Source organism: Vitis riparia, chromosome 10 (assembly GCF_004353265.1).
Source record: "Vitis riparia cultivar Riparia Gloire de Montpellier isolate 1030 chromosome 10, EGFV_Vit.rip_1.0, whole genome shotgun sequence".
Lineage (NCBI taxonomy): Eukaryota > Viridiplantae > Streptophyta > Magnoliopsida > Vitales > Vitaceae > Vitis > Vitis riparia.
Genome location: NC_048440.1, coordinates 9,165,630 through 9,180,226, shown reverse-complemented (window position 1 = coordinate 9,180,226; position 14,597 = coordinate 9,165,630).

Here is a 14,597-nt window from a genome sequence, read left to right as displayed (position 1 = left end):
AAGACATTCGTGTGGTTCATCTAGTTCGTCGATCTAACAACTATGTCATTCGATTCATGACTTAGCTAATCTTTAAATGGGACTAGACTTTACTTCAAATAAAAAGAGAATTAGTTTGACGTTCCATTTAGTTGGATTGACTAATCCAATCCCCCTTTTTAAAAATGTAGGTGGTGTTTGTTTTTTTGGCTTTTTGCTTAAAGCAATTTAGTTTTAGAATTTAGGTTGTTTGTTTTTCTACTTTTTCATGACTTATTATAAACTTTTTACTAAATAGAAAAAACCAAAATATGTAACTTTTTCTGAATAGAAAAAAATAATATATTGGTTTTTTTTTTTACTTTTTAATACTTAATAGAAATAAAATATTACAAAAACAAACAACCTAATGTTTAACACTATTAAGCATTAAGGTTCTATTTAGAATTAAGTAAAAAAACAAACACCACCGTAGTCGACATTATGTATTGTTATTAAAAACAAGCTTCAAATTTCAAGTCATTTTTTTTTTAATTAAGCCTTTTAAATTTTTTTAAGAATTATGTGAGGTTCTAGAGGGCATGGGAAGTAATACAATTTGGACCTTCTTTAAAACATCCCTTTTAAATGTGCCTTTTATGTGAAGTTAGTGCCAAGTGGGTAACTCTCATTTAAGGATAACAAAGGAAAAGAAAAGAAACCAAAACTACATGGCAAAATAGGATTTTGGGCTTAATTAAGAAGTTGCACATTAGAGTGTGTCACATCTTAGATAATGTTTGATAGTGTTTTTATTCAAAATAATTTTAGTAGAAGTGTTTTCTCTAGAAATGTTTTTAGGAAAATCATCTATTAAGTATCTCTTTAAAAAACACAATAAGTAATTTTTTTAAAAGCATTTTCACAATTTTGTCAAATGTCTAATTATTATTCAAAAACACTTTTTGTTTCAATACGTGTGTTGGCCACTCCTATATGTGACATGGTGTAAACTAAGTTTATGTTCTGTCCACATCTCCACAAGAGTCAAAGGAACTAATTTAGATGAAACTAGATTAAGAAGACATCCTGTAGTTTATAAGGCATATCCCTAAAAGGATATAAGAAGTGTAAAAAAACTCATCATAGATCTCATCATGTTCATAAGAGTTTGATTTCTTTTTTCCACCACTCCATTTTTCCGTGGAGTACTAAGAGTAGCCAATTAAGATACAATCTTGTACTCCTTAAGGAAAGAATCAAACTCATTGGACATATACTCTCCACCTCAATTAGATCAAAGTGCCTTGAGGTGTTTACTTAATTGGTTCTCTGATTTTGCCTTAAATTCCTTGAATTTATCCAAGTCATTAGATTTCTTATCCAAGTCCTTAAATTTAATCATATCTAGAGTAATCATCAGTGAAGGTGATGAAATACTCATACCCTCAACGTGCTTGGACATTAAAAGGTTCACACACATCAATATGCACTAACTTCAAACATTCTTTTACTCTAATCCTTTTAGTAGTAAAGGGTCTCTTAGTCATCTTACTTTCTATACAAGATTTGCAAACCAGAAGATCTTCTGGAACTAATAAGTGCAATGCTCTATACTTGACCAGTCTTTGAATCCTATTTAGATTAATATGACCTAGACATAGATGCCATAGATAAGTCTGATTAGTGCTAGGTAATTTTTTCTTAAATGAGACATGATAATTTTCAACAATAGATAATAATGCTATAAGAGTAATATGAAAAAGATTGTCAACTAATATACCTTAGCAAATAAATGAATAATTCTTTCATGGAAATTATTTTGAGTGCTCATTTTATTTTCAAATCATTTTATAAATAAAGTACTCTCATGGAAATTTTAAATTCGAGATTACTTTCTCCTTTTACATCAGGTTTCCAATTTAGGAAATACATTTTTTAGAAAATTTTCATAGTAGATATTTTATCCATCATGAAATTACTAAGGTTTAAGCTCTTAATTATTTTAAGATATTAAGTGAGAGATGGTCATAACAAAGCCCACAACCTCCATTATCAAGGGCATCTTGACTTGCCTAACATAGACTTAATTCTTATGATACTAGGATACCTAACAAAAGATAAGTAGCACTAAGAGCTTTACATTTCACTACATTTATATTCTTGTTTTATGGTGAATACTCAATTATCAATGCATGTTATTTATTTTTCTGTTATAGCAATCACATCGTATAATCCAATCATCCTCATTCTCACAAGTAATGAATTGATCAGACCTAACTATGTGGATTAGAAAAGAAATTTGGACATAGTTCTCACATCAAAGGAGCTAAAATGGGTAACTCAAGAATTTTCTTTTAATACCCTTAATAAACAATCCTAGTAGGAAGAGAGGAATGCTTATCATGTATGACATAATGCGGATTAGAAGGCTATGTGTATTATACTTGAATCTTAGGATAATGTGTTGCAACAACAACATGTGTCTGATGCCATGAATTACGATATTCTCTTCACCCTGCAAAAGATATTTAGCAACACAGGTAGGTTAACTAGACAAGCAACCTTGAGAAATATCATGAATACTAAGATGATTGAAGGAACTCCTATTAGAGATCATATGCATGGTATGTATGATTGGTTTCTTTAATGAGATGGAGATCCTTGAAGTTGAGATCAATGTGAAAACCAAGGTTGATATGATGTTAGAAACATTGTTGGATTCCTTTAAGCAATTCAAGCTTGATTATTCTATGAATAAGTTGGTGAACTTACTAAAGCTTATGAGGGAACTCCATAGGGTTGAGGGGATTCTCAAAGATTAAAAAAGTGTTCACATGGTAGTCAATTCTTTAAACTCTTCTACTAAGAAGAAGAACAACAAGAATGGAAACAAAAAAAAAAAAAAGTTCAAGGGTAAGGAAAATAAGAGCAAAGGGAAGGACAAGTGTTTATTTTTTGGAAAAAAAAGATTGGTTTATCATTTTCTGATGAAGATTTTATCCTTGAAAATTTATATAGTAGTTTTATTAACTCATTCATCTAGAGTATTATTGATACTCAAAAAAATTACTAAACCAAAATAACCTTTCTCAAAAATTGAAAAGGGATTTTTAACTAGATTTAGCAAATAAGTTATCTCCATAAGGATTTACTATAGAAAAACTTATTCTAAATAATAATCAAACCTATTCTAAACTAAGATTACTTTTATAAAAGAATAAAGAATGAAAGAATGAAGATAGCATGAAAGCACATTGATTAATGATAAGAACTAAGCAATGAATAGTGATATTATACCCAAATACAATGGATCTAAATTATTGATACCTAGACTAGATCATGAAATAATTCATCATTCTTAATGCACTGAGGATGAGATTTCTTATTTCTTAGATGAGATTATTTTTTAAAAAAACTAAAGTTCTCACACTTTTATGATCAAATTCATTCTTATTTCGATTCCTAAAACCTCTTTTAACAAATCAAATAGAAAACAATAGATGAATGTAATGCATTACATCCAATGACTTCTTCAACATGGAAGGAACGAGTTTTATAATTGAAAATAAGAAGAATTCAAGTTTAAGATAAAGAAAACAAAACTCTAAAAGAATGCAATTAAGAACATCACAAAGAAATGAATCTTGTCATTTTTCAATGCTAGATCATGAAAGCTTCTCTAAAAATCAATAGATTCTTAACTCTTCATAGCAAGATTCACAAACTAGATCTTGTTTGGCAACCAAGAAAATAAAAGAAAATCACTCAAGAAAAATGCAAATGAAACTCTCTTGTTCTCTCTTTTTCTTTTTCTCTTATGTTTAACATGTAGAATCTAACCCTAATCAACTAAATCTCTAAAAGGATCCCTGCTCCCTCCCTCCAAAAGGAATATCTTTTTCAAATAATAATAACTTATTTATACTACTAACATGTCCATGTGGCAAGATCTTACAATACCACATCATCAGACTAAACATTAATGGTAAAACTTATCTAAAATAAGCATGAAGTAAGTATTACAAAACAAATCTAAAATTAATTTTTTTATAGCACTATATCAATTTTAGAGGCTCATTATGGATTTTGATATAGCTTAATAAAAGTTTAGCCGCAATGAAAAAAGTATGGTATTAGAATATCAAAATTATTTAGATACCAAAATTAAGGTATCAAAATTATTAAATACTTGAATTGAGGTATCAAAATTTTCTACCTTGTTTCAAGTTGTTTTGCTTCAATTCCTTAGTTGTTATTATGATTCAATATAGTCTTGTTTGTATTGAAATAAATTTGACACCACATCTTCCATTCCAATACAAACTTTATTCTTGCCAAAATCTTCCTTTGATGTTTTCTTCTCCTTCTTTAATCCTTTTTTTCATCTGTTTAATCCTCCAAAATGTGTTCTCAACCCTTATTTTGATACATACAACACTCAAAATTCTCAATAGTAACCAAAATAGGACTTCAGCAATAACATAAGCTAAATGAACTAATTTGTGTTATCTTTTACACCAAAATGACATGTTTTATCAATAGAAAACCCATGTTTTGAACACAAATCAACTCCCCCAACTTAGCTTTTGCTAGTTCCTAAAAAAAATAGAGAGTGAAAAACTCAAAACATGTAATCGAAGAACTTATTAGCAAGATTATGCTCCAAATCTTAACAATAAAAGATGTAAAATCCTTCTAACAATAAACTCAAAATTAGATGTACGAATCTAAACGATCTTTTCACTTTACAAATATATACACTAGCATGCTTCATGTTTAATATTTATCTTATTCAATCTCAAATTAATTTTTAGAAATCATTTTTACGAGAAACTCAAGTGTTAATTTGCAATATTTCCTTATAGTAACTATTTCAAGAATCTCCATTCCTTAACCTAGGATAGACCACTTTAGCAACTTAGAAAATCATTTTTTTTTAATTTTTTTTTCTTTCTACTCATATATGCAATTTTTTTTTATAATTTATTTTTCTAGCCAAGAAAATCTACTTTTTTGTGGCTTAAAAAGGATCAATTGATAGCTCATAGGAATCCTCCCGAGATATTAGGTATTAATGACCATAAAAGTTCACTTACCATTTAAGGTATCACCTAAGTTTTATAGAACAAGGTTCTCATCTTATGTAACAAGCACTATATCAATAGCTCCTAACTGATTGGTTATGGACACCAGGGCTTAAAGATAAGAAGGCTATGGCCCCTTATGGATAAGTACTCAAGCCTTGAATAAGATATTGTACCTCTTTTTCTTATTTAATTATTTTTCAGATATACTCTTCAGTTTTAACTCCAAGTACCTTTTCTCAAGCCAAGGAATCCAATTCCCAAAGAAAATTGCCACAAATATATGTTGTGCACAGTGTGCGAATGAGTTTCAAATAGAAATTGAAGCTAAAAAAAATTATGGTTCAAAAACTCCTAAGATTCAAACCTAACTATTTCAGCATGCAACAATATATCTAAGCAAAGTAAATCAATTACATAAAAGTAATCCATCTAATCATACTCTTAATTCAAGAAAGAAAATTATCCCTTTATTGAACCGAATTCGGAAGAAACAAGCATACTAATGTCATCATTTAGGTACAAAAATTTTCAAATTGGATTGGTTACTCTTTCCTCCCAACTTATAATGCACATTGCCCTTAATGTGGATGAAAGACAAATGCAAAAGTTGAGAAAAGTTACCTCAAAAGTAGATCATCATTTATTCCTTCACAAAAACAACTAATCCAACAAGAAAATCAAAATAGATAAGGATAAAAACATGAAGAGAAAACATCAAATTAAGTACTCGAATAGAATCTTGGCCACCAATTGAATAAATCTAAACAATAACATGAGAACATTTAGCAACCTATAAAACACAATCCAATAGTGAATCAAAGATAGAAAGTGGAAAATTCTTGAATATGAAATTCCCATGTTAGCTCCAACATTAGCATTCACTACTGGGATAGAGCCTTGGAAAGCATGACATGATGTAACACTTTTAGATTCATTAATAAATTTATTTATTTATTTATGTTTCTAGTTCACTTTATTGTCCCATATGCATTAATTAGTTATATGAGTATACACACTCATATCACTTGCATTGTACAAGACTTAGTTGTATTAAGAGTTGCATAGATGATAAATATCATAGGTCTCTTGTAAGAGGATAAGTTGTTCATAGTTGGTTCATGGATTTAGGAAATCTAGTAGAAATGTAGTGTACGACTTCCTAATTGGAGAGAGGATTTACCTTGGTTATCGAGATGAGTTTCCTATGGTAAGTGCACTGGTATATATAGTTATACATTGGACAGGACTTAGAGTGAATCATGACGTAAGACTATCAGTTGTTATGATTCACCAAGCTACTTTATTACATGAAATCTCAATCTTGACAGAGTATTGAACCTATGCCAAAATTAATAGGAGACTTTAACATATGTGTGAAACCTAATATGGTCATATATATTTATGGATTGGGTCACTATGGATGGAGATTGGTAATAATAGGTATTCTCAATAGAAGTATTATGATATCTCATGGGATTGAGATAGTGTGTTCTATTGGGTGATCCAAGGAATATATGATCTAGAAAACTATGACCATAATAATTCTTTCAGTGAAATTTTGATATATTCTCCTTAGAGTAAGAGTATATCAATTTTATCACATAATAGGTGGATCTACAACTTAAGGATTTGAGAGATAATCTTAATAAGTTGATAACATTACCTTGTTAGATTACATACACTAGTTAATGGGGAGTCTACATGTAGTAGAGAGTAAGACAAAGACCTGAGGTTCACTTCATTATAATTACATAGGATATTGGAGTGCAGTGATGAAAACTTAAATTATATATTAAGATGGCTATAAAAAAACATATTTTAATTTATTTGAGGTACTCATAATAGACCCAGTTCTTTAGTTTGATGTTAATCGCTTAGGAAAATTCGTTTGATATGTTTTATGAGATTTTTGCAATATTAAGATAGGTTTGACGCATTTCCAACACTTCATGGAGAAAGGAGTACCCAAGTGATGATACATTATCACTAATAGCACACTTCAACTTGAGTAATCCTCAATAGTGCACTATGTAGAGCTTAATATAAACTCGCATCCTAGGAGTGCTGATCCAAATTGTGCACTTTGAGAAACACACCTTTAAGTGGCGCTTTGGATTGCACACTTAGGGGGATCTACAATACATATTTCATAGTACACATTGAAGGGAGTTAACTCAAATTGTGCACTTTCATTAGGTATTCTAACAATTGTGCACCTCTTAAAGCATGCTAAGATAGGAGTGCACCACACCACCCCATCTTGCATAGTGCTTATAGAACCAATAACCATAAGTGCACTATTATTCATCAATAAGCCTAGCGCACATCAACAACACTTGATGTGCGATTTTGTTTAATAAAGTAGAACACCTCCCTAGTAATAAAGTGTGTTCTCTCCTCTAACTATGAAACACACCTTAGATAGTTTCTATCTCAATGTATTGCTTTGATCATTCCACTTTATGCACATGCTACATCTTCCAATCATTTGTGCACTTATCAAGGCCGTACAACAAATAATGCCCTTGTGGTTCTGGCTAATCCACCCTTACCACCATGTTACTATAGTGACAAGACAAGAAGTGTAGTTATTCACTCCACATAGACATTTCTTTATTGATAGTTGTGTCGACACATTAGACCACTAGCATGGGTAGGAGGCTTAGTTAATTAGTGATGGTTTTGAAAAAGTAAAGAAAGAAAGAGATTTTTACCTATAAAAATAGGAATTGTAAATAAACAAAGAGGGAAAACTGATCAATAGAGAAATAAGTTAGATTATTTTTAGTGTTTTTTTTCTCTTTTTGTAACTTTTTTTTAATGATTCTTTTACTTTTACTTTTTATGTTTTTTCTTTTGTGTTGTGTGTTTTTCTTTCTGTCTTTCTTACTCTAAGAGATAAAAAGAGCTCAGCTCTCCACATCTTAGTTTAGTTTAGTTCACCATTGATTTAACTGTCTCTGATTGAAACTAACCTTCCTTGGGCCAATGGTTACGAGGACCACAAAGAGTTTCTATTAACCCAAGCTAGAGGTTATGAGGACCATAAGGAATAATCGTTGGGTGACCCATAGACCAAACATAAGCCTTTTGATATTTAGGTCTTATTGCTCCTAGTTCATGCTGACATATTGGGCAAAATTGAAGCCCAATATGACTAATTAATTAATAAAGACCCAAGTGAGTTGCATTAGTTGAACTAAGCTCAATTTTGGCTCAAGTCACTTAAGCCCACAAAGAAACCTATAAATGCCCCCTTAGGGGCTAAGGCTTTAGACTTTTAGTTCTTTATCTTCCAAAAAGGTTTTTCCAAAGAGAAACCCTAGCCACCCTCAAGGAGGAAAAGAAACACACTTACCTTATGTGTTTGGATTCGGGTAAGGAGATATTGAGTGGAAAAACATTTGGTAGACGACATCTACAACTTATTCAATGACTTTAACAGACTAGAATTTATCTAGAAACACACTTACCTTATGTGTTTGGATTAGATCTAGGTTCACTTTTGTGTATAAGGTCATTTTGGTAATTATGCAACTTTGCACAGGGGTTAGTGAACAAGGTCTCTAGATTAGGCTAATTGATTAATTAGTTGACTTGATGAGGTTAATTAATCAATTAGGATTCATTTTGGATTATATTAGATGACCAAAGCCCTTGATGGGCTTGAGTCATTTAAGCCCAATTAGGAAACCTTATAAATACTCCCTCAGAGGTTAAGGTTTCTACGACTTTTTGAGAGAGTTGTTTCCTACCTCTAAAAAAAAAAGTCATAACCTCCTCCCTTCCAAAGTCTCACATTTCATAGTGCCAAGATTAAGTTAAAGCCATCATACAGAAGATCTTGGGTTTAAGAGGCTTCCTATGATTGTGAAACTATTCTTCATCGAAAGAAATCCATTTAGGAACTACAAATCATAGGTAAAGTTTTCTACTGCATAAATCTAGTTCATATGATTGATAAAAATATTATTTTTTACTTCCATTGTATAGGATCTAGAGGCCTAGTGTAGATTGTATGTACCAATACGATCTAGGGCTTAGGAACCAAGATATCCAGGGTTCCCATCCCCACAACCTGCACAAGTATTCTTTCATCATATGTTAGACTTAGGTACATGTCTCCCTCATTTAATCTTCTCCTTAGCTAAAACCTCTATAAAGAACTATAGATATGGTTAATGACCCTAAAATCTACCCAACATAAGTTAGTGGAATCCACCACTAAACATGATTAAACTAAGGGTCAATGAAATGTGCATTCTTTTTTCTTTAGGTAATCAAATCATTTCTTCTTCTAATGATCCTTCTTGCCACAAATGAAACACTTGTCATTTTCTTTGCTTTTTTCTTTCCCAATCTTGGACTTTCCTTGTTTGGTATTCTTAAAATTGTTCCTCTTCTCCTTGTTAAAAGAACTTGAAGAACCCTTGATTTTCATATGAACGCTTGTAGGATCCTTGAGAATCCCCTCAGCCATTTGAAGTTCTCTCATCAGGTCTAGCAAGCTCATCATTAACTTATTCATAGTGTAATTGAGCTTAAATTGTTGGAAAAAATTTGGTAAGATCTTTAGAATCATATCAACTTAGGTTTCCTCATCAATTTTAGTTCTTAGGATCTCCATCTTATTAAAGAGTGCAATCATATAAAACATAAAATTTCTAACGAAAGTTCATTTTGTTATCTTGGTGTTCATAATAATCTCGAGGCGACTTGTCTAATTGAGTTACCCCTATCACCAAATATCTCTTGTGGACTAAAGAGAATCTCATGAGTAATAGCAATAAATATGTGTTACTGCATGAGAGTTCATATGGAGTCCACTTATTGCCACTTAATTGAAAATGGTATTTTTAGGAAATATATTAGAAGCAATATGAAAATGCATAATTTTTTAAATTTATTAAGATAAATTTACTTTTTAAGAAGTGAGTTCCTTTTTCTTTTTCAAATCATTGCATCAAACACAAAATCAATTTGATTATAGAGTTTGAGGTCAAAATGACCTCTATCATCAAAATATTATTCCATATAAGTACATTTTTAAATTTATAAAAATAAATTTAAGTTCATGAAAATAAAGTTAAACAAATTTTAATTTATTAAAATAAATTTATTTTTTAATTAGAATTTTGATTTTACACTAAAATCACAATTTTTAAAAATATCATTTTTGACTATATATTGAAGCTGTATTTTTAAAATGAAGCTTTCAATAAAATAAGGCTTGTAATTATAAGCCAAAGCCTCATTTAGAAGATGTAGTTTTAATTTTGATTTTGTATTGTAAATATGACTTTAATACAAAATCAAAAATCATATTTTCAAAATATTGCATAAACACAAAATCTCACGTTTTAAAAATAAAATTTCAAAGGAAAAGTATATTTTAGCTTACTAATTTTAAATATATATATATATATATATATATATATATATATATATATATATATAATCTCATTTTTTATAAATCAATTTTATATTTATCCATTTAAAAATATTTTAAAATATATTCACTTTTTCATAAATCAAATAATTATTTTTTAAAATAACCTTTTACTTGATAATATTAAATAAAATTATCCAAAATTAATTTATGACTTTAATTTGATAAAAATGTTTTATAAATAATTATATTATAATTTATTTTATTTTATAATATGAGATACAAATCATATTGAAAAATTATCGAGGATTTTAAAGTTATAAATAAAATCTTTCTAATTCCTTAGTTAACAATGTTTTTATATAAATCCCTTTATCTTTTTATATATATATATATATTTTTAATAAAATTGAATAAAAATTTTGTTAGTTGACAACAACAATAAAATAAGAACATTTAAAAATTAAAAATACAATTAAAACTAAAATACATAAAAATGAAATACAATTAAAAATTTTAAAAACCTTAAAAATTAAAAAAATAGATATTTACTCTTATTATATCTCCAACTTTTTTTTATATTTATATTTTCTATCAAGATATTTTAACTAAGTAAAAGTTAATATTTTATTTTTATATTTTTAACTTTAAAGTTTTTTTTAGTTTTAATTTTTAAAATTTCTTATTCTATTAATCTCAAATTAGTTATCACTGTAAAAATAAATTTGTTAATTAATGTTATCAATATCACAAGTAGAAAGGTCATTTTAGAAAATAATTATTTGAATTATGAAAATGTGTACATATTTTAAAGTATTTTTAAATGAGTGATGATAAAACGGAACTATAAAAATTGAGTTTCTTTTTATTATATTTTTCCAAATTTGATAAGTCAAAACCCACTTTTCCCCTATTTCAGCCTAAATTAAAAGATTAAATAAATAAATAAATTACAGGATGGCTTTTTAAGAGAGAAGCCATATGCACCCCAAACTCCCTATCATGAGAAAAACACTTCACACATACCTTCTTATCATTCTACAGTAATATGACAGAGGAGTTGGTCCACGTGTGATGCAGTAGTTGTAAGAGCATGGAAATTCCAGTGCTCTAGCAGGCACAACATCATCTCCCCAAAGGTGAGGATTAGAGATATGGGGACTACGGGAGGAGGAGGTGGCAAAGAGGGTGCTAAATGTGGGAAGAATAAAAAGAGGGGTTTGTGATTGATTAAATCTAAAACTGTAGACAAAAGAGAAACGAAAGGACCCTGAGATTTGACATCTTGACAAGATGTTACATTGCCCAACTTGTTTCCCAATATCTATTCTATATTTTATATTCAAATCACCCACCACAGAAATAAAAAAAGAAAACTCCTCACTGCACACTCAATCAATTGTAATTGGGATTTGGATTTTACCCTCACATAATAATTCTCCTTTTCCTCTTCTTCAGAGATTCTCTCTCTTCTTTTTGCCAGACACCCACTTTTCACTTCACTGTACAAATCAACTGAAAACGTGGTGAAAAGACCCTTCAAAGTCATTTTTACAAGCTTGTCTAATCTAAGACTCTATTAATTTAGACCCCACCTAAACCAAAAAAAGAAAAAAATTGTTTGGGTAGCAGAAAAATGGTTGGCCTTCATCTCTGTTGAAAAGCTTAAAAAGACGGCACTTTTTCTCATGATTTCTCGCAGACATGTACAACTGGCTCTTTGAGTTGGGTTTTGACTGCTCCTGAGTTGGATGCTTGGGACTCTTAAGACTTTAAGACACTTATGTAACATTATAATAGAAATGAGAATAAAGAAATTATGTTTTTTTTTATATTCATTTTTGTATTTTGATTATTTAGTTAAAGTACAAATATGAACAAGAATTTTTTTTTAATAATAAAAATCAAATTTTAATTCTTTTCAAAATTTTAATTATTTCATTTCAATTCCAGTTTTTATGTATTAAACATACCAACGAGTTGAGTAAAACTATTAAAGAGATATGGTATTAAAAGTGTGTTTGATAGTAATTTTAGAAAATATAATAAAAAATTTAAATGTTAAAAAATTTAAAAATATTTTTAAAATTATTATCAAATATGTTCTAAGAATGTATTTTGAAGTGATTTTAGAAAACATTTCTACCATTTATAACACTTGAATGATAAAAAAATTTTAAATATTAAAAATGTTAAAAGTCCTTTGTAGAATTACTACCAAACGGGTTCTAAAAATGTGTTTGATAGTGATTTTAGAAAGTATTTTTAATATTTAAAAGATAAAAATTTTTAAGTATTAAAAAAATTAGAAACATTGTTAAACACAATTTAATAGTACGTTTGATAGTGATATTATGAAGTGTTTTTAATGTTTTTAACAGATGAAAATTTTTATCTTTCAAGTAATTGAAATGTTAAACTCTTATTGGAATTACTATTAAACTGACTCTAAATCATTTTGGATGTGTTTGGCATTTGCTTTGAATAATAGTTTTTTATTCTTTAAAAAAAAAACAAAAAGTAAGACATTATTTGATAATTATTTTCGAAAACAATTCTGAAAATAGTTTTTGAAACTTGTTTTATGATATTTTGTAGAATAAAAGTTTGTTTGGGAACCAAAATGTTTTTAACCTATTTTTAATGTTTTAAAAATATTTTTTATATTTAGAACTTTATTTTTAATCATTCACATACTTATATAATTATTTTTTAGAACGGTTTTTAAAAGCACAAATGAAAATAAAAAAAATATTATCTATAAATAGAAAACAGTTTTTAATTTTCAAAATATGTTTTCTTGGTTTTTTTTATTTTAGAGAATAAAAATTTATTTTCGAAAATAATTAACAAACAAGTCCTAAGATATTTTCATAAAACACCCTTTAATTGTTTTTTATTTTTATTTATTTTTTAATAAATATTTTAAAAATAATTATATAAATATGTTGAATGATTAAAAATAAACTATTAGATATAAAACTTAGTTTTAAAATTATTAAAAACATATTAAAAATATTTTAGATTTTCAAGTAAATAAAATATTCATGCAATTCAATAAATTCCTACTAAAAAATAATTGAAATTGTGGTTCCATGAAAGATTATAACATGTGCCCAAAAAGTAAATATTATAATTTAACAAAAACTTGTTGAAGAGAAGGCCATGAAAGGTAACTAAACATTGGATGAAATATCCAATCATCCAACACATAAAATTATATTATATGTGGGTAACGTAAAAGAATAGCCAAACATACAATGGTGCGTAACAGCCTAGAACACCTAAAGCTACCACATTAATTGAAGACCTAAATCTATCATACCAACGCCCCCCCAATTCATATTCTATGAAGAAGTTAAAGAAAAAAAAAATAAAAAATGGAGAAATATAGGCCTCTTTTTCCACGGTTTTTTAAATTTATTTTTTATTATTTAACTTAAAAACAGTTTTTAAGAATAAATTTTTAAAAACTTATGATCTAAGTTTATATATATATTTTTTGTTTTTAAAAATTGATGAATATATTTTTTTTTTTCTAAAAATTATAAATTGCATGACAAATCAGACTCGTGCATTTTATTTTTTTTTAATCTTTGTTTAAGCAACAAAGACAAAGAAAATCTTTTACTATTTTTGATTGTTTTTTATTTTCTTATTTCGATTATATTTTTTTCAAGGTATTTAAATATAAAAAATATTTTTTCTTATTTTTTAGGAGTTAAAAGTAATCTTAAGGTGTAAGTCGAAGATATTAGCTGAACCCATATTAAAGATTTCTACGTGGATTAAAATTGAATAAAACTTCAAATGATAAAAAAAAGAGGGGAGAAAATCAAATAAACCAATTTAGATCTTACACTATATTAATTTTAAAATGTTATATAAAATTTATTTAGAATTAAAGCTGAAAACAAAAATAAAATTTCTACCTCAAAATATTATTTTAATTTTTTAAAATTAATTTAATCTATCACATCATAAAAATGAAAAAAAAAAAATCAAATAAGGATTGGGAGGGGAGAAAATGAAAAGAAAGAAAAAGAAAAAGGAAGAAAAGGGAATGGGGAGCAGGTGAAAAAACTGAGAAGACGTATTGAAGTGATATTCAAACTGTCATCACTCGTAGGACGTGGTGTGTATGCATGAGGGCCCTCCCT